General features: G+C 32.0%; 1 protein-coding gene and 1 long non-coding RNA gene across 2 annotated transcripts in view; one reads left to right on the top strand and one right to left on the bottom strand.

Moving 5' to 3' along the window:
* The window catches only part of LOC127838402 (box C/D snoRNA protein 1-like), a 380,290-nt gene that overhangs the window by 326,392 nt on the left and 33,683 nt on the right, over nucleotides 1-20,215 (bottom strand). The window lies entirely within an intron of this gene.
* Nucleotides 1,450-10,658, top strand: LOC127838405 (uncharacterized). The gene is made up of 2 exons (XR_008029801.1): nucleotides 1,450-1,702; nucleotides 6,888-10,658. It is a non-coding gene; the product is annotated as an uncharacterized LOC127838405 (long non-coding RNA).

Below are 20,215 nucleotides of genomic sequence, written 5' to 3'. Positions count from 1 at the left end.
AAATTATGCAAACGTGAAAGCGCACATTTCTGTATATGAACACAATCCGTATTTAAGCGCTGAAACGAACATTTCTCTTTTTGATATTTTAATTTATCACATGCCATACCCTGTTACCGATGTTATATAACCATTCAGAATATTGTTATCTTAACACATGTGTTATATACTTTTTAAAAGTTTTAATTGGCTTATTTTCGTTCGATTGACCAATCGCATTTTGTTATTTTGCTAAAATAACGTTGCAACGTCAAATGACGTCACGAAATGTAAACAACATTCGGGATATATCTTTTATTTTTCGTAAAAAATTATTGAACAGCTCATTTAAAAGCATGAAATAAAACAGAGCTGACACTCGTTGTCATATCATACAATTTCTTATTAAACTCGTCCAGGAAATTCATTTGTAAGCTCGCCAAAGGCTCGCGTACTAACAAATTTCCAGAACTCGTTTAATAAAATATGGTATGACATAACAACTCGTGCCAGATCCTATATATATTATAACTTACACTTTTTGTATGAAAGCGTTAATTTAATAACAGCTCAACTTAATTTCGTGCGATTATGACATTCAATTATTCTTTAGATTGAGTATGGTATTTGTGTTCTAAATAATAAATTATAAACTTAGATGCATGTTTGCGTTAAATAAAAGACAATACTATTTATTTGATATACGAGGCCAAAAAAACAACAACACATTCATTCGTTGAATACAAATAATTTATTTTAAGTCTTAATGTATTTCTACCAATTGTAAGCGCGCACAGTTTAACTATTTGCTATTTATAAACTTCTATCGTGTGAAATTGCTTTACAAAGAATCCTTAAATGTGACGACATTTCAATGTCAACACCTTAAATGTTTACATACATTTTTGATGACAGCCTTAAACTTAAATGACATTCTTTTGCCGTGCCTGAGACAGCCATTTCGGCTAGGGTGACAAAGATGGATCTGTATATTTCAAAATGCCGTGTTTTAATGGCTTTCAACGGATACCTTCAAATATTATTGTGTAAATGAAAACTAAAGGATAACACAGCGACAGTTAACAATCAAACATCGGGGTTATGAAATAAAGATTCTTCTTAAACAGGCATATCCTTACTTACAAAATACAATACCACATTCACATTTTGAACTCGGCATGCCTACGCTAGAGATCGAGACAATAGTTTCGAGAAAAGAAAAACAGACAGGATTTAACCACAGTGCTAATTAGTATTTCTATATTAAGATTTTCTTTTACACTGTCTACATACTGCAATTTCTATACATTTTTGATGTTTGTGATGTTGCTTATTTGCTTTTGATATTAAAACCTTCCCTTTGAAAACATACGATAAACTCGTATAAAATTGTTGCGAAGCATGCGAGTACTTTAAACATGAATGACTCTCCCTTTAATATATGGTCGACCAGGTTTCAATGGAGCGGAAAGAAATGTCGTATTGCAGTTGAATTTAAACCGCCTTTGAGGGCGTGTTGACGCAGTTCGCGAATCATAACAAACGCAGCGAAGGTGTCCAATGTAACTTGTATATTTATCGGTTTAGGAAATCGCATGGAGACAGTCGGTAAAATTAGCGAACGCAAAGATGATGTTATTCGTACGATACCAGAAATGTGGCACATATTTCAAGCTTATAATCTTTGTGTGGTGATGTGGCGGTGATGGATCTCGTTGAGAAGGTAGTTTATTCGTATTACTTTTTAAGGTGTTTAAGTGTAAATAAGCAATTGGTAAAGTGAGTTTAACGTGAGGAAAAATATAAATGCACGCTTAACATTTGCAAAGGTTTGGGTGTTTTTCCACGTCATAAACATAGTGGTTTCGTTACTTAAATAGTATAAGATAGTTATTTTATTTAATTTGTACGTTTTCGTTTTAAGTTTTCCTGAATTTGTTGTGATCATATGAAAAAAAATGTATAAAATAACTACACACATGTTTCAAATGAAATTAAGTTATTCTTTAAATAAAAAGATAGGTAAGGTTATTCCGTTCTGAATTATTTTTATTGTGAAACATTATATGCATGCGATTTATGCTCACACTTGGATGTTGCAATAAATACGCTATTTCTTCGTGGTTAACAATTATGAGCAGAAAGAATAAAATTATCTATACATAAGAATATAACTTTATTCGAAAAAAACACACAAAATGTTATGTTTCTGTTTCATTTGTATTTTTTTTGGACAACACATTTATTCCTTGAATTGAATATGTTGATGGATACATTGACATTGTGTATGTTTCTTAATTATTACAAAAATTAATAATATTCTAATATGTATTGCTCTACTGAAAAAACCTGCTAAAATCACTATCGAATATGCATATATAATTATCGAGCTCATATTGTCAGATAAGCGCAGTGTATGGTACCGCGCTTCTCAAATTAAATTGAACATTTGGATTTATTTAAAGTGAAATTTAAAATAAAATAAAATGATTATGAACGATAACATAACGTATTGTTCACGTATCAGCTATTTATTTAGGGCAATACGCATTTATTCTACCTTTCAGGGACCTTTTCACGGTTGGTAAATTTACAAAATTAAAAAAAATATTTCAGATTCGCAAATTGGCGCAGTAGTTATGATATTTGTGATGATACAGTAATAATGAACATTAACCATGATCTAAAATATCCATTATATGCAATTTTTGACGATTTAAAAACCTGAAAATTATTAAGCGTTGCAAAGCGAAACGATTTAATAATTTTGAGAGTTTTGTTGTTGTCGTTAACTTATTTGACACATTAGAATAGTTTATATAAAGTATAAAATACAACAATGATAGCATGAGCAATGATGGCCGAGTGGTGTAAGCGATATAATTTTACCTCAGGGGTCAGTGTTTCGAGTCCAGTTAAGGGTTACATTTTTTTCTTTTTTTTTTCATTATTGTTTTTTACTCGATCTTTTAAGATTCCATTTTTACATTTATCAATATAAAGCATATTATGACAAACTTCAAAACATTCCAAAATTTATAAAACGCCCCTTTAATATGAATTATTTAATATAATTAGACGGCCAGATTATAAATAAATATACGTGTAAAATGTGTACATGTGTATGTGCTTATTCGTTATTGAATAACCCACGATCAGGAGTATTCATGTGATTGTTATCCTTGACAATCTTGATTTAATTCTTACGTGCGTAATCCGAAAGCGAGACCTCATAGTAACAGATGACATCCTTAATAAATAGAACGCATGTAATTGAGACGCTTTTGTTAGCCGTGCCCTGGTATTTTCCTGTTAGCGTGTTTGTGTAATCTGTTCTTATGTGCGTCGCAGCGCCTCTGAAAAAATTATTCCGTCGTGAAAAAGGCAAAACACAAACAAACAACTTCCGTTGTATTTATCGGCAACCATAGCTATTGATAATTTTTCAACACCGCCTGCTCGTTAAAATCTCGGTAGATTTTAACTTATAATGGTCTTCTTCGTCAGTTACTTAAAGGGACATTTTCACGTTTTGGAAAATTATAAAGTGTTACTATCGCGAAACGATTGAATAATTTTGAGAGTTCTGTAGCTTTCGTTATATTTTGTGACACTGCGATGGTTGCTTATGTAACATATTTAATACATTACTAATTGTGTGACAAAGGATGGCCGGTTGTTTAAGTGCTAGACTTTTACTCAAAAGGCCAGAGGTTCGAGACGGGTTACGGATTTTTTCATCTTTCTTAAATTCAATAAATTGTATTCTTGTATTTTTACTGATTATAATGTTTACATTTATTAATTTAAAGCATTTCATAACACACTTCAATACATGCCAAAATCTGTGAAAATGGCCCTTTACAGGTGGTCTATTTTGCTACCGTAGTGTATACTTAACTTAAACGCTTACGAACTAATTTTCGTATTTCGCGATAGTGATCATTAATAATTTTTTTCATACACCAATATCTAAAGAATTAATTAATAATTAATGAACCTCAGTCCCGTAAAAATATTCCTGTTGGAAAAAATGTTTTATTTTAGGGTTTTCTATAGGAAGTACTTTGAAATGAGATTGGTTCTGGGAAAACCGGGCTAAATGCTTGTACAAAGTGCCGATCCAGATAAGCCTTGCAGTCGGCAAAACCTAATCAAAGAAAAACACTTTCAGCTTATTTTAATTAATGGAAAAGGAAAGCCATCTAAGTAATAGATAAATGAAGGCGGTGTGTGTATTCCCCGATAAACCTGTATGAATTGCTTGATCTTAGCGTGGACGACACTTTACGCACACTTATTCAGCCTTTTTTCAGAAAGCGGTTCAAATATTTGTTCGAGGCGATTGGGTTCTTTCGGACTAAATGTCGATCAAATGGGAAGCTCTCCGCCAAATGTTCTATTTAAATTGTCTTGTAAGTTGACCGAGCTATCCTAATCAAGGTTACCATTCGTCGATCCTTGATAATGAGTTATACCATGACTGCTGCACATACTATTATGTTGTCCGCTTAAACTAAGTCTGCTCTACTTCTTGATAAATAAATATTATACAGAATAATGTCTTATAAATTGAGTTAATTTTAGAACTATTTTAAAGCTAAATCTATTACTTTATCAACCATACAATTGTTGTTTACTCGTTTATCGCATTCATTCAGTAAATTCGACAGTTCGAACTACATAAATTGGAATGTATTTTTAAATAAAGATTTTCACGTGTCAATATTGTGCGTATTTGAACCGTCCTACTTGTATCGCTTGCTCATTCTTTTGAACTTCTCGTGAATGAAAATCTCGCTTAAAAACAAATTCTAGTGTCTCGCCAAATACTGAAAATGGTGTGTTATTTCGTTCGCCGTATATGAAACGCACGCGAGAAGAACGCGTATCCACTACCCTTTTACTACTGTCTAATTAAACATACCGATATGCCATTGCACAAATAATGTATGTAAAATGCATCCAGAATAACCCTTATTAAACATAAACTTTGATAGTATTCTCAACATAAATAATGCGATTTGATAAGTCTCTGCAATTAAATACTTAATATAAGAAAAACAAACAATTATTCGTGTATTGTATCTGCTAGTATTAATTATGTGAGTGGAAACAGTAAATGTTTCTGCAATAGTGTATATTGCCTAAAATAACGATGTCCAATGAATTAGCGTTTTCTTTAATGATATACATTTCTTTACATGCTCGACCTTCTATAATTCAATTCCTGTTGTTTTTGTCTTTACGTTTACGGAATTGTCCTATTTAATTGTAAGGACGCACTGTCCTATGAACACACGTGATCACATGGTTTTATTAAAAGTATTATATTGAGGTCAACACCGGCAGTGACTTGTGATACTGGTTAAGTATAATTAACAAAGCTAAATATGAATGGTGAAACACTTTCAACAGCATGTGGTTTAATGTTCTATATAGACTTGTTCAGCAAAATCACGTTTAATTTTTTAATAATTGATTTTAATCGTTATCCGTGATGACTTGTGGTACATATTAACATATGAGTCGCGTCATACGAAAATCGGTGTAAACCAATATGCGACGAGCGCGCAGTCTTGTAATGCTGACGCGGTAAAGTCACACAAAGTGTCTTGGTCTCATAAATGGACAAACGCCCAGACCGCGAAGATGAAAGGCTTTCCGTATTAGGCAATAGGAATGTAACAATTTTAGCATGATCCGGCTAACTTATAATACTAACCGGTATATATATAAACATACACACGACCCATCAGTATCTGATTCAGAGAGAACTGGTATCCTTAATACGTAAGCAACATTTTTCGTTATTATATTGCTTACTGCAGTGTACAAACTATTAACAGCACACCATTTATTTGTAATGAAGCTTGAATTTATTTGCAATACGTAAACGGGCTTTTTAAAACGTGACTGCTTGATTTATAGCCTTATACCGCTTCGATAATCTAGAACATGTAATAATCAAGGCGGGGCAGCAGTTAAAAATTTTTATTGACATAAAGACCTCGAAAAGTCTTCTAACTTAAGCATCATACTATTATTAACGACCAATGAAACTTCGCCGACAGCACTTTTGAAAAAAAAAACCAACTTAAAATGATATTGTGTAAATTACTATTCAAAATCAACATAACATTGTACAACGGCTATGATCAACCCTGACACTTAGTAAAGAATTAATCACAAAGCAAATGATTGGATTTAAATGAACATAAATTGACGAAAACAGAAAAAACAGGATTTTCACAAACGTAACGCGTGAATACAAAACTATACACATAATTGATTCTCAAAGTGTCGTTACTATCGGAAAAAATAACGTTTTAAACGTCAGCATGAAAGTGGATAGATCGTTTATACAAAATAAACGAAGGATTTACAAAACATTTCCTCACAATTTGTACGAAAGATCGAACATATTGTTTAATTCATATAACTAAAATAAACTCTACTACTTACTACCTCCAATCACTGAAATATGACAACATTGAAGGTAAATACGGGGACTTACATCAACGCAGTACAAATTATATGTTGTTATATGAAACTAGACGTAAGATGAAAACGCAGGAACTCTTGCATTATAATATGTTTTTTTCTTTCCCAATACTTTTTAACAGAATACTAACCATACACATAAAATGTTAAAAACCGATTTCACAGCCATGAAATGGCTAATTCAAACCATTGAGGGGTTAAAGATTGTTGAGGGCTAATAAAGTTGCAAATACATGAACAATGTACGTGTTCTCTGGATCTGATACCATACATCAATATGTAAACATAAATATCTGACAATGCGATACGTACATTTTTAATCCATATTATTCAAACCACCGTACATTTAATATTGATAATATAGTTGTATGTTTCTTAGCCAACACCAATTATTTATGTTTCAGCTGGACGACGCAAAGAACGTCCAAAGCTCCATGACCTATAAAGACAACGGCAAATGTAACCGCACGATCTGCTATAACTGCCCATGAACCATAAGGGAAACGTCTATACGACTGTAAACGCCGCCGTGACCACACTGACTATTACAGACACAAAGTTGTTCAATGGTAACTCCTCTCCGCTTACTGTAGGGCACATTTCTCCCCACCGGAAGACTGCATCAAAGCGGAAAGATGTAATCGGTGTGACACTGCACACCTCACTACAACTACAAAAGTGTGATGCGTGTGCAATGGTTGCATCACGGCCGCATCTAGTACGACTGCAACTGCAACATCCGGATAAAGCCAGTTGGTTGGTATTACGCTACACACTCCATACTAAATCCACACAGACCCCGTCTGACCCAGCTGCGCTTTCTATATGTTGTATAACTACAATCTATATGTTGTTGTTGTTTTTTTCAGAAAAAAAATCATAAGAACGTATCAGTTCTTACCTTGATAGGTAAACACTTTTGTATTTCTTTTAAAATCAAAACATATTGTCAAATTAATTTTCCTCTTTCTTTTTAATTATTATCCAATATTGTACCACAATTAAGTTTGTACATACAATAAATATTTAAATCCATTATCAAGAGATGAAGGGGAGAACTCTGTCCTTGAGCGATTAAAGACAATTCTGGCAATATGTTAATAGAAATATTATCAATTTTTATTAGATGAAGCTTATATTTTTCTTTGTCCAAAAATGATTCGTGAGTGCATCCTCGTATTATCATTTCGATTAAATATGTTATTCTGTTGTTGTTTTTTTTTCACATTAAAATTTATACAAATATATAATTTTAGTAAATATTTTTTTTTAACGAGAATTATATACAAATGCATACATACATACCGTATTCATGAAATACAATAATAGTGTATTTTATTATAAAATGAAAATAAAGTTATCGATTTGTATCAACCTCCATATAAATCTGGTACGTCCTTCCTATGGCAGCCCTAGTGGCTCTCAAACGCGTCCTCGTGAATCAGAAACATAACGCATAGTTGCTGCAATCAAAAACCTATGATATTTGAAAATGAGAAATCTGTCAATTATTCACTACCTCTAATGCTTAAAGTAGCGCTTAGGTCATAACCTGCCATATAAACCTGGTACGTCCGTCCCCTGGCAGCCTAAGTGACTTTCAAACTTGGCCTTATAATCCTGGAATAGTACACAAATAAATATCAGTTCATTTGCTTTATGATTATATAAAGAAGTTTTATTTGTGATAGATTTTGTCTGCACAGTAAATCAGTAGGAACAGTATATATATTAAAATTGCATTGAATGAATTCAACATATAGTACTGATATGTGCATGCGCGCTATTAAAATGACCTTTTTGGGTTTTTATAAATTGCCAAAATTGAAAAAAATATTGTTTCAGATATGCAAATTTTCGTTGTGGTTATGTCTTTTGCTTGGAAACTGTAACACTGAAAAAATATCAAGGTCTTAAATATCCATTATATGCATCGCTGATGATTTTACAACATGAACAATATATTGCGTTAGAAACACTAAATGATTGAATAATTTGGAAAGGTCTGTTTTTATCGTTATATTCTGTGACATTACAAGGATTGATTATTATTATTATATAACAAATAAAATTAAATTAGTAAAAAAAAGAAAGAATATAATATGCTAGAACAAGATTTCCTGTATGTCATGTTTAGCGTCAATTGCAATGCTTAAACGGTCTTTCCTATAAGTCTACTTAGCTATTGCCCAATTCTCATTTTCTGCATTGGTTTAAATAAATTTGTACATTATATGAATACATATTTTAAATTAATTTTAATTCACAAATAAATATATAATTGTATAAATAACTTGTTCTAAACATGACAAAAGATATACAAATATGAAAAACACATACAAAATGTATTAAGCCATTAAATAATAAATAACAGTTACATAAATACACTATGATACATTTTCTTCGCTGCTATATAAACCTGTTACGTCCGTCCCCTGGCAGCCCACGTGACTTTCGAACGTGGCCACGTGATTCTTGTAGATAACACATATCAATAATTAGGTCGAATGATGTGTTTTTTCTGACCATGTGATTATTTAACATGACAAATCATGTTTACAATACCGCTAAGGTCATAAACTGCCACATGAATCTGGTACGTCCGTCCCCTGGCAGCCCAAGTGGCTTTCAAACGTGGCAAAGTTACTCTAGAATGTACTTACCTGACAGCATGTAGTGTTGTCATGCCATTCGTTGTGCTGTCTGCACATTTCTTTTGGCGTACACTCTGTCTGTCTTTAGTCTTTTTTCGATGTACGGTTCTCTGGAAAAACCGTATGGTCTTTTTTTAGTATGTGCTGTTTTTCTGAGATTCAGCATGATTTTTTTCCTTTAATACATATGGTTCTCATTGAGAGCCGTTTGATGATGTTTTAATGTGCGAAACTATTTATATATTTTCTAATATATGTGTGTTTATCCAGAAAAAAATCACGTATTGCCTTAATGTAAAACTTTTCGAAGAAACGGTTGGGTCTTTGATTTAAAATGTTTGGCTCTCCCTTTAAAACCGTATGACCTTCGATTGTATGCAAAATTGTATAAAACATTATACGGTGTTTTTTTTCAGTATGTACAGCTCCTCTAAGAAAACATATTAGTTAAACATCGGACAAACATGATAATTCTGACGTTAAGACAAATGCTATGGTACTTCTATTTAATAAATACGGTTGCACTTACAAACGTATTTTTTATATTTTTATAATAAACCTCACTCTCAACTAAAAGTCAGATACGTTTGAGTTGCCTCTTGCTTAATTTAACATTGCTTGTTTTTTTTAATGTTATCGACCGTGAAATTAAAGGAATCAAATTTGTATTAATAAGTGTTACATCATGTTTAATACTCTGATCTGTTTAAGATATTTGTTTGCATGGTTTTTCATGCATAACATTGCTCAAACATGTCTTTATTTATGTTAAGCTTTCGAAACGTTTATCGGATCTTTTTCTATTAAGTAACTATATCTCACACTTTCAAACTAGCCTCACCTTAATATGAACATAATTTTAAGAAAATTAAGGTTTTGGCATAATTATGGCCTTTTGTCGGGAGTTGTCGCACAAAGCACATACAGTAACAGCCTTTTAGTTTGTTCGACGTATTTTTTGTATGGTGAATAAACTCTCAACTTGTCATCAATCAAAGCTTTGAATTCAACCAGTTTCGGCCTAATAACAATCCGTTGTATATTCGTGTATAATATATAATATTTCCTCTGTATATTTGTTAACAATGTATTATGTATTATACATTTGTAACACTTTTTGAGTTATATCTCTGTTTTAATTATGTATACGATATTAAGTGCGTTTGTAATTCTTAATGATTTTTTTTATAAATATATTGTAATTCGCATTGAAGACTTACAGTTGAGACTAAACTTGAATTTTATTTGCTCGAAAATATAATGAATTTTATGCAAAGTACATGCCAATCTGTTCATGAAAAAGAAATCTCCTACCTGGTAACGTACTGTCGATGTTGACTTTGTTTCAGAACTGTACTTATTGTACTTAAGGTTGAGTTCAGTAAAATAACACATTTGATTGTACTGTATTTCACTGTATTGTATTGTCTATGTTTAATATTTTTTGTTTATATTAAAATAAACTTTTATACTTACTTGTGATATGTTAAATTGTTGTTTTGACTAAATTTCGAAAATCAATGCGTGTTCAAGGCTTTTCCTTTATAATGAGAGTCGATGACATTCGGTCGGTGATAATCTGTCGGAAGGAGACCAGACCAAAACTGGCAATATGTTAAAGCGTGTTCGCCAGATTGTGATACATTAATGATCAAACAGATTCTTGCATATCCATGAAAACAATACAATATTTAATACAACTGTTAGACATGACAGTATTTAAACACATAAAGAGTTTCAAGCTCATTGAGCTTTATAGCTATGTGTAACGTTTCTTTTATTTTTAACTTACCAAAGGGGCGAAATTAACTCAGTATTCAATGTCCAACTACTATCAATACTACTACTACTACTACCACAACTACTAGTATAATACTATAATAATAATAATACTATTACTACTAGTTCTAGCACTACCACTACCACTACTATTACTACTCCTACTACTTATACTACTACTACTTCTATTACTTAGACTACTACTTCTACTTCTACTACTACCAATACTACTATTATTACTACTACTACTACTGCTACTTCTACTACTACCACTACTACTACTACTACTACTACTACTACTACTACTACTACTACTACTACTACTACTACTACTACTGCTACTACTACTACTACTACTACTACTACTACTACTACTACTACTACTACTACTACTACTACTACTACTACTACTACTACTACTGCTACTACTACTTTTACTACTACTACTACTACTACTTCTTTACTACTACAACAACAACTACTACAACAACAACTGCTTCCACTACTTCTCGTTTCAGGTTCATCAAGGTAAAAGAAATATCATTTATTGATGAAAACTGCGCAACTTTTCAAACGGATACGACTCTACATGTACATTTGTATTAGTTATGTTGTAAAGGTAATTTCTTTTATGAACACATTAGCATAATTGCTTATGATATCATCTACATTATAAGTAACGCATAAGTGAGGTAATATTTGTCTTGAGATGAAATGTGTTTGTATTATGTCAACACAATTAAAAACCATCTTAGAAACCAATAAAAACACCAGCGTAATTACCAATTTATCTTGCAACTTTGATATGTGTTTGGTATGAAATTTTATAGTGAATATATTGCACTTGTGTGTTGGGGAAAAATAACTTTAATGAACATTATCCATTAATAGAAAAAAAAGATGTTTAAATTGACGGCTTCACAAAATATGCGTTTTTTTGTTATACACTATGTTGATGTGCGGAAAAAATCAAATCCCAAGGTGTTAATAACATATTGACCTAACGTTTATGATATTGGCTCATTCCAACCTTTTTATTAACAAGGTGAGTTCCAAAAGTTAGAGTGTTTTTGTTCATAGATGAGTGGAACTGGTAATGCTAACACTTACATTTGTAATTAACACCTTTCACCACGAATAAAGATCATATACATAGGCAAAATTCACATTAATCTTGAATTTGCAATGGATTTAACAGTCATGTTAGGTTGCACAAACCTCGAGCATGCAGTTTTATCGGTTCAATTTTCGCAGAATGTTGTTCATATTCATTACCAATGATATTTATTTCATCATGTGTGTATCTGGAATATTTTCTCAATGATACAAGGTTCTCAAATTGTGTAAACAGAATTCATCTGGTTAAAAAATCCGAATTTCCGAGGACAAATTGAAACTTGATTAAATGCGTTCTGTAAAAGCTGGGCTTTATGCCTTTGGAATGGATTTCGTTCCAGATTATATTCCTTTAACCGCAATAGCAGATCAGAGATGAAACCTCCCGCTTTTACAACAAAATTGTCTAAAAGAAGTCTCTTCAAACTGAAAATCCAGTTAACGCGTAAAGTGTAACCCCTGAAAGCTCTTGCGGTCCTTCACTGTTTACACAGGGCGATGCCCAAATGACCTTTGACAAAAGTTTACATACTCTTCAAAGGAGTTTCATAGGGCCATTGACGGGTAGGTTAACATGTATTTAGTACAATGACCACTAAATTAGTAAGTGAACGTTATCGGTTGCAAACCGCCATTTTCAAATTGTACATGTTTGCGATTTCTATATTTGAATGGTTTGCTCTACATTTTTGTTGTTTAAAAGCAACGATACGGGTCTGTATATATTGCATGGTTAAATTGTGAATGATAATCTCCGACTTTTTAAACCAAACGGTGTATTAAAGCCTTATTAATTTGTCATAGCCTTTAAAGGGGCCTTTTCACGTTTTGGTAAATTGACAAAATTAGAAAAAAATGTTTCAGATTCGCAAATTTTCGTTTTAGTTATGATATTTGTGAGGAAATTTTAAGGTCAAATGTTTATATTTGTCAATATAATCCATTTAATGGCAAGCTTCAATACATGCCAAAATTTGTGAAAAGGCCCCTTTAAAACCATGTAAAACTGCATATGGGCGCGTTATTTGATACATGTACATCTATACTGTTGCATTTCCATTGTCCTTCTCCTGAATTTGTGTGTGAGCATGTCATAGAAACCTGTCATGAACATAGGGTATCGTGTTTTAGTAAGCATTTCTTTTTCTCGTTGGTTTCATATTTTAAATAACAATAATGCTCATTGAAGTAACAAACACACCATTGCACAAGTTGAATCATCTGGATTGATTGGGACGAAAATATTATTTATTATATTTGTATTGTGCTTTATTATTTGAAAACATTTTTTTCCCACAACACTAGAAAATACATAAACTTAAACAGTAAATGTTCGCTAGAAATTCGCTGTATTGTGTTACTATCTGAAACTGATACTGTTCATTGCATGCACGGACACATCACATACATTTCTGCATATATTGGTAGTCCATAATTTGATACCGAAAGCTCACATGAAGCTTTCAATCAAACAATACATATACAAATATTATTCGTATGACTTATATGTTTATATCCCAATGTCCTAAATTAGACAATGCTTTCATGTAAAGTTAAAAGGACTATTTGAATCAATATAAATAAATAATACATATTCACTACACTTAAACAGTATGTTATAAAATGTATTGCATAAAGCTGTCAACCATAACTAATAAATGTTAAAAAAGTGTTTGCCAACTTGAATGTTCATGAAATTTAATTACGATGTTTGCAGTTCATCCATCAGTATTATTATTCTAATCAATATTGTTTTAGATATGTATCTGCTTATATATTTTCATTATTTACTATACATAGTTCGCTATCTTACCGTCTCACACCACCCATACCATAAATAAAATAAACTTAAACATTTAAAATTACAAACTTTAATAATAATCTTCAATATTGAGTTATCAAGAAACTAAAGAACAGTGAAACAGGTATATTTTACATATTCAGTTTGAATTTGTAAACTGACCGTTTATTTACGTAAAATGCTGTAAACAAGGTTTATAACGTTCATTATGTTTCGCATGTCGTTGTAATTAAGTTGTATATATGCTTCGTACATTTTAAATGCAACAGGGATTAAATCCGAAAAAAATATTGAATTCCTTTACGTTCATGTTGTGATACAATTCAAAAACCACACAAATTGTCCTCGCGTGTTTAATATCCCTTAATTGTAGATCACGAGTGTAAAACGCATTAGTAACGGACAGTCAGGTTTAGTTTCACTATTCTAGTTGATAAATGTTAAAAGATATTACAATAAAATGAATGGGTTTAAAATAAAAGGGTACCCTATATGCGAATGGTATAAACGGGCGTCATCTTAGAAGGGACATTCAACATTGTGAGTATATTGTTTTTTATGTTATAATAGAATATTTGATTATATTAGGATATAATACATGTATTAACAAACATGCATCAGGTGGCGTTCATAAAGTCTGCATGTTATACTTCAAGTTCTTAATCGCAGACGGATGGACTAAGGGGACAATATAAGCTGAATGTCGGACATAATTATTCCCAGTCGTCTGTCTGTCTGTCTGCAATAAAACTTGAAATTAAAAAGAAGGAGGTAGCAAACAAAGTTTAGAACGCAAATTTGTTTTCCATGTTTTATAATTATAACACAAAGCACTGGACACATGTTCATTACATTTTATTCGTAATTCTATATTGCGAAGTCGCTTTAAAGCAACATGCTTAAGTTTAAACATCAGTATAAAAGTCAATATGCTTAAACAAAAAAGTAAGGCGGTTTGCATATCCAGTGCGTTGTTAATGAGAAAACAATACATCATTTATCTCAAATAAGGATAGTACGGGCTAACCGAAAGTTAGGACAACTACATCTAATCCTCGACCGAAAGTATGACACATCATCAGAGTAGCCTCTTGTTCGATATCAGTGTATTGTATCTACCTATATTATAGCATTATTTTATCATTATCGGGTAGTGTATATACAGTTTGGGAATATCTTTGTCAATTAACAATCTAACTGAACCTTCTTCCTTTAAAGAAAGAAAAACAATAAGGACTGAAGTTCTAGATAACCACCATAAGAGTTTTATTTAAAACAATGCGCGTTTTTAACGATCAATAAATAAATATGGCTTTAAACCGGATAAATTCGAAGACATATTACTAAACATTATTCATGTATATGACCTACTTACTGATAGGACCATACATATTCACATCCTTGTTATTTGTGTGGCGTTCAGTGTTTGAACGCCTAACAAGTGATCAGCGTTTTGCCTAACGTCAGTTCGAGTATGCCCGAATATAATTTTGAAGGATTATGTTTATGGATGTAGGTTGATACAAATAGTAAAGTGATGCATATGACTAAGCAATAAATAGTCTAAGGGTAATTCCGTTACATTGACGAAACCTCTACCTGACCTCTTCATGACCTTTTCACGTATCTTGAGCACACAAAAAGAGGACAACAGAAGAAAGAGAAAACAAACAATCGCAATGCTTGCGGATTCCGCCTTTAATATTGGCGTTTAATAACATAATCTGCTGTAAAGGTGGACAAACTCCAGTTTCACAGAGCACGGCTCAAATGTTTTGTAATGACAGTTGCTTATATTCACCTGATTTAGATTATTTCACAGATATCATAATTTACTTAGTATCAACACTTGGTAGTCGTTCTGCTAGGATAAGCTTATTACTAATGTTATTTGAATGATCTTGTAAAATTAATGTAGAACCCCTGTTTTATTTGTGCCTGCGTTTTTGTATAAACACGTTTTATAATGGATCATTCAACCATATGTGATGTATTTCTTATATATGTATATCAACTTGGAAAGCGTGGCAAGTTCGGAAATTTAATCTGTGTGAGTTCTATGATTGTATTAAACACTTGCAAATGTTGATGTTAAGAATGGCATGTAAGATGTTTATATTATGTCACGATTGGTTTTTCTTCTTATTGCGTTATTCAAACTTCCCAAATTATTAATACGCTTATACGCTAAATTTCGTCATGATTTGTTTTTTGTGTTAAAAACAAATCTCTATCAATAAAGATCATTTAACGATTCCACTAAATAAATTGTTGTTTTCTTTTCACAAAAATTTCTGTAATAAAAACATAGAAAGGGGACCGAAGTTTCGTTTGAATGTCATGGTGATAACCCCTCCAAGGTTTTTAAAGATAAATGGAAGTAAAAACAAGTCATTTGTGGATATTCGTTTAAAACCGATCGCTGCAAAACACTGTTGCTTTGAGCTTTCATGTAGCTGTCTAGATAAAATCTAAAAACTGCCCCACAATTCACGACTATTTTAGCTTACATGTTTATAACCATCCAACAAATCCTCGTGATGCTCTATAATGTATCATGTAAGTGTGCTATACCTTTCACGCAATTTTGCTTTACTTTTTACCGTGTCCTATTTTAACTGTCAGACCTGTTCGACTTTCCATGCATGAAAAGAAACACGCCATACCATTTAACATAATGATGTCGTCGCCTTGCGCAAAAGTCTCCATTATAAGCCGACTAATTATGTTCGCTACATGACCTTTGCGAAGATCGGCGATCCGCTTTGCTCTTGTACTTTAAACATGAGCAGCGGCAATTTTTGGACTGTCATACATACCATCGCAATCAATTATTTATATAGAATGTATCCATATAACGTCTACATAATTTTTAAAAATAAATGCGTTTTTGCATAACAAGTTTTCAATAACGTGTGCCGTTTAAATTAAAAAAATGAGTTATTCTTCAACGAGGGCAATTAAAATGTTATTTAGAAATAAATAAAATAGCATGTTTGAATCGTTTTCCCGTCAACAGTAGTGTTCGCCTTTTTATTAAGTGGCCAGGAGAGACAGAAGCGTTGTATTCTTACTGTGTGGAATTTAATTTCATGTCAACATAATTATTGGAAACTTTATTTATGTAAGGTTGCATACATTTTCTGAAAATATACAGACGCAGCACATGGACAATGTACACTTTAAACGTTTACGTTTACGACGATATAATTTTGAATTAAAGAAATCGAAACAGTTTATATAAGTCAAAATTGAACTTATTTCATTATAATATTCTCGCATGTTTACTGTGTTTCATTGTGTAGTTTATAACCTTAAAAGTCTGAGAAAAGTTACACTTGACTTGCCGCAGGCAGTTAACCCTTGTTTATTTGGTCATAGTTATACTATTAGCCCATTTATGCCTAGCGTCTAGAAAAAATGCCTTGGCAAACAGCGTAGACCCAGATGAGACGCCGCATGATGCGGAGCCTCATCAGGGTCTGCGCTGTTTGCTTAAAGGAATATCTTTAAGAAAAATTCTAAATATTGAAATAAATATACTAGACATCCCTAATTTTGGAAATAAATTGACCCACTTTAGAATGATGGGAGAGTCCACTAGGCATAAATGGGTTAATCTTGTGAACACATTCGTTTCCCATAGTCAAGCTCTTGCGTTTTTGTTCTTAATTATTTTACTTGTTTTGTATTTGCAATATTATATTGGAAAAGAAAATATCAGACTAATCGATTGTGTTACAGTTTATGCCTAGAAATATTAATTACAGTTTACAATAAATTAGGGCAGCCTATTAAACAATGTTTCCATGTTCAAAGGTAGAAACTAGGCATCTTAGAAAAGTTTTGACCTTCTTTTATTATAATTCCTCATATTGCGGAATGCTATTTTAAAGAAGGCTGTCTCGTTAAAATGGTTAAAACCATATACGAATCTTTTGTGATGTCATACTTGTTTACTGTGCGTCAAGCTTGACCGACATTGTACTTTTGTACGTCAAAACGTAAAAGACTTACCTTAAGTGTGTTGTTATGTGTAGCACATGACTTGTTGTAAGAACAATTTTGTCACTGTTATTTAGTTATTCCTTTATATGAACTGTAGGACAACGTTTATGCTCCAAATCTGTTTCCTCTTCCTCTATCTTCTTACAGATTTACTTTGGCTTGTTGCTGTCCGGCTTCCGTCATCGTGTCGCGTCTGTCGTAAACAAGTTGCCTATGAACATATTTGATTGTTGTTCCTGTGTAATATGAATTAAATTAACACTTAATTGAACAATCAAGTCATCAAATTATAATATGTTCAAATGTTTACACGCCACAAGTTAGAGTCTCACGAATAATAAAAACTCCATATACACTTGGAGACGTTTCTAACGCATCACTTAATCATATCAATATATCTCCCTTATTTTTAAGCGGCTTGTGTTGAAATTTGTACTAGAATAATTCAACACATATCTGACAATTCCTGAAAATTTAATTGAAATTGAAAAACAATAAAATATATAACTTAACAAATTAAAAGCGTTACTTCAAAAGTCAAATTCGCAAACTCGTAAAACCTTAAATAATAACATTGGCCCCGTTTCATAAACGTTCGTACGCACGGTTTCTTACGTAAGTATACTTACGAAGTCCGTAAGAAAATTAAAGCGTTTCACAAAAAAATACTTACGCAACCACCTGCTACGAATTCGTAAGTTCCAACGTTAAAGTTACGCATGGTCTAGGCTGTCGTAGCGTTCGCAAATATGGCCGCCTTAGCTATTTCACGTCTTCACAAATTTTCCAAAATAAAAAAAAACGATTTTAAGCGCATTTTCGACAAAAGAAGCGTGACTTTTCTCTTGAAACTGACAAAATCGGTAAATTGTAATAAATTTATCTTTCTGAAGTACATTATAGAGAGCACAGTTGTTTCCCTTGTTTGCCAAATCGCGACGAAAAAACAAGGTCAAATGTAAACAAAGTTGAATGGATTTTTTGTTTTAAATTACCTCTGGCCATGCTTTGTACTACGGGATAAGCATTGTGTAAATACAGAAGAGAGGATTGTTACAGAAGTAAATTGTATATGAAAGTTTAATTAGATCTATGTCAAACTGGAATGTATGAAGCAAACTGGAAATTGGAATACATGGTCATGGATGATGCAAGACACTGGCATGTTTATTGGATCAACCACTTTTGGCACTAACGACTTAACAGAGTGTAACAAAATCAATGAGTTTCCTTCTAGGATTGAATTTACTGGAAGGTTATCTTTGATTCTGTTTGATGCGTCACTGAATTATTGTAAATGGAATGTCCAAAACAGGAGAAGCAGAACAAAAGTTTTCCCTTTGTAAATAAGGTAATTTTTTATAATTTCATTTACAAAATTGTATTGTTTGGGAAGTATTAAATGTTTGGATCTGGATACATAGAAGATACCAAAACATTATCTGGCTTTTACTCAACTGTGGACAATCTGTTGCCAAAGTGATCATCCCTTCTTTCACCCGCCAGGATGCATCTGTGCAAGTAGTTGGGTCCTTTCCCTGGTGATTCATATAATTCATGAAGTATCTGTTTACCTAAAACACAAACTTCTTTAATAACAATTATCCATAATTAAATTTAAACACGGTATTAAATTATAAAAAATGACTGACATGCATGATTTTATGAAAAAAATAATACTGTTTAACTCACATAATTAGATAGAATTTCATTTTTTTAGCAGGATTGTAGTATATTTACCCGACATATGAAACATAAAAATCTTACTTTTTACAAAATATTTTTTAAATCAGAAAATTTGTCTTACCAAAGCAGAATTATACTTTTATTGAATTTAATTTATTATTGTCCAAATTACAACACACAAAGTAAATAACAGCTTATCTTAAGAGGATTTTGTCAATTGTTTAGTCTTATCTCAACAGAAGGGACTGTTAAATAATAAAGAGAAATTTAAACATTACTTAAAAGTTTAACAGATGTAAATGACTTTTTTTATTCATGTTACATGTAAGTTTTGACAAAAATAGCTCAAACTTACACATATCTTTAATAATATTACAACCTGACATATAAACAAAGTAAGTATTAAACCTTTAATGCCATACCATCTCAATTTAAAACAATAACACACCTGCAAATTTAGCCAGTATTAATTTAACTTCCAAAACAAAACATTTGCTGTCAATGTTAAAGGGACTTGTTCACACTCTATCAAAATGAGACTGTTTTAACTTTTTGTCACAGATTTAAGAAATAAATGAACAATATACATCAGTGTGCGAAATAACACTAATGCCGCAGACTTTTACTGAAAATACACTTTCGTTTACTAAAAATCATCGTTAGAAATTGATAAAATTATAAAGCGTCT

The sequence above is a fragment of the Dreissena polymorpha genome, chromosome 7, assembly GCF_020536995.1.
Source record: "Dreissena polymorpha isolate Duluth1 chromosome 7, UMN_Dpol_1.0, whole genome shotgun sequence".
Taxonomy (NCBI): domain Eukaryota; kingdom Metazoa; phylum Mollusca; class Bivalvia; order Myida; family Dreissenidae; genus Dreissena; species Dreissena polymorpha.
This window is presented reverse-complemented; position numbering and strand designations above follow the sequence as displayed.